Genomic DNA, 2500 nt, shown 5'->3' on the forward strand with positions numbered 1-2500 from the left:
ATATATATATATATATATATACATATATATATCAGTACATGCAAATACAATAACATCAACACTTCCTTCTGAATGTCAATGCACAACTCATTGCCAATGTTAATATACATAATTCCATCACAACACCAATATTTTTCAAGATATTTTAAAACAATGTTTATGGTTGATTTACCTAAGCGAAGTTTGATCAATTTTACTTTCGTAATGTGAAGTGATGCAAACCGAAATAATATTCACAAAACATTTTTATCTACAGTAATATGACTGATCATTTTACATCATCTAAGAAAATAAAAAAGAAATGGAAAATGATAAATTTTTACATAAATGTTTATGAGTAGAACAATAACCTAAATAATCATCACTAATCACTTATCTCCTCCCAATCTTCCCTCTCCTCCTCTTCCTCTTCCTCCTCTTCCTCCTCTCCCACATACTCTTCCTCTCATATCAACTCTTCGTTCTTTCTATCTCATCCTCCTCTTCATCCTCTGATTCAACTCTTTCTTCTCACCATTATCTAATCCTTCTTCCCATCTACTCCTCCTCCCCTTCCTCTTCTTCCTCCTCCTCCTTCTTCTCCTCCTCTTCCTCTTCCTCCTTCTTTTTCTCCTCCTCCACCTCCACCTACTCCTACTCCCCACCTCATTCTCCTCCACCTCCTCCTTCATATGTTTTCCTCCTTGGTAGCACCTTTTCTCCACATCTCCTCTTCATCTCCTTTTTTCCTCCTCCTTTCTCTCCCTTCTCCATCTCCTTTTCCTTCTCCTCCTCCTCCTCCTCTTCCTCATATCACCCACTTCTTCTCTTCTTCCCCATCTTCTTCTACTTCCCATTACTTCCTTCTCCTCCTCTCCCCATCCGCCTCCTATTCATCCCTGTCTTTTCCTATTACTTCCTCTCTCCTCCTCCTCTACATCTTCTGTTTCCTCTCCATTTCATCCTCCTCCTCTTCCTCCTCCTCCTCTCCATCTTCTTCTTATTTCCTCTTGCTTCCCATCTCCTTTTTCTCCTTCTATTCCTCCTATACTTCTTTTTTTCAATCTCCTCCTTTCCATCCTCTCTCTATCTCCTCCTTTTTTTCTTTCTCCCAATTTCCTCCTCCTCTTCCTACCCATCTCCTCTCTCCTCCCCAATCTCTTCCCACATGTCTCCCTTTCCTCCTCATCTCCTCCTCATCTACTTTTAATTTTCATTACCATCTCTTCCTCCTTCTCCTCCATCTCCTCCCAACCTCACCCTCATCCCTATCCTCTTCATCCTCTTTCTCGTCCTCCTCCTCCCTCTCCTCCTTCCCCAACCTCCTCCTACTCCTCCTCCTCCTCCTCCTCCTCCTCCCACATCTTCTTCTTCTTCTTCTTCTTTATCTACACCTCCACCTCCTCCTCCTCCTCTTCCTCCTTCTTCTTCTCCTCCTCCTCGTTCCCAAACTCTTCCCTACCTCCTTGTCTTCCTCTTTCCTAAACCCTTCCCCCATCTCCTCGTCTACCTCTTCCTTCCTGAACTCTTCGCTCTCCTTCAAGAACTCTCCCACCAACTTCCCCACCTTTCCCAATCTCCTCCTCATCTCCTCTTTCATCTTCTCCAACGCCATCTCCTCCCCTATCTTCTCCCTCTAACTCCTTCCCTTCCTCCTCCCCCCTCCTCCCCACCTCCTCCTTCCATACCTTCTCCTCTTCCTCTTCCTCCTTCTCTTCCTCCCACCCCCGCCTCTTCCCCACCTCCTCCTCCATCTAGTCCCCTACCTCTTCCTCCTCGACTCCTCCACATCTCGTCTTCCCCATCTCGTCCTTGTCATCATCTTCTTTGTGACACTCTATGGGACTCCAACTCTTCTCCTCTCTCACTCCCCCGTTCTCTCTCACTCCCAGTCTCGGGTCTCTCTCTCTCTCAGTCTCTTTTCTCTCCTACTCCCCCTTCCATCAGTCACCTCTACCACTTTAGTCAAGTCCACCTTCTCTTATACCTCCTATTCCTCCACATCCTCTTAAGCTTCCTCTTCTTCCACCCCTCCTCCACCTCCTATTCTTCCTCTTCCTTTTCCTCCGCTTCCTTTTCCTACTCCTGTTCTTCCTTCTCATATTTATTACACATTGTTCTAAACACGTGTTTTATCCAATTATCTCTATGTTAGAAGTTTACATATACATTACATCGTTCAACATTCAAATTTCAAAACTAGAGTAACCCAGAAACATTATTCATAGAAAACTTCTCTTTCCCAGTTTTCATACTATTAACTGTATAGTTTTAGATTTATTTCTAAAAACAACCATTGTGCATAATTTTATTAAAAAGATTGTCATTAATGTATTAATAATGTATGAGTTCACAAAAACTAATTTATATATAAAATGGTTTTTCGTATAGTATATATACATATAAGATATACACGTGGGTATAGACGATCATTAAAAGTGATAATTGTTGCTCAAAATGTCGATAATAAGAAACCTTCAGCTTAGATAGTCAGCGAAAGTTCTCCGGGTCCCCATAGAAT

General features: G+C 42.5%; 1 long non-coding RNA gene across 1 annotated transcript in view; it reads right to left on the reverse strand.

Annotated features, from left to right (window-relative positions):
* The window catches only part of LOC143032111 (uncharacterized), a 93611-nt gene that overhangs the window by 12341 nt on the left and 78770 nt on the right, over positions 1-2500 (reverse strand). The window lies entirely within an intron of this gene.

Source organism: Oratosquilla oratoria, chromosome 13, assembly GCF_046742065.1.
Source record: "Oratosquilla oratoria isolate Oo_2021 chromosome 13, ASM4674206v1, whole genome shotgun sequence".
Taxonomy (NCBI): domain Eukaryota; kingdom Metazoa; phylum Arthropoda; class Malacostraca; order Stomatopoda; family Squillidae; genus Oratosquilla; species Oratosquilla oratoria.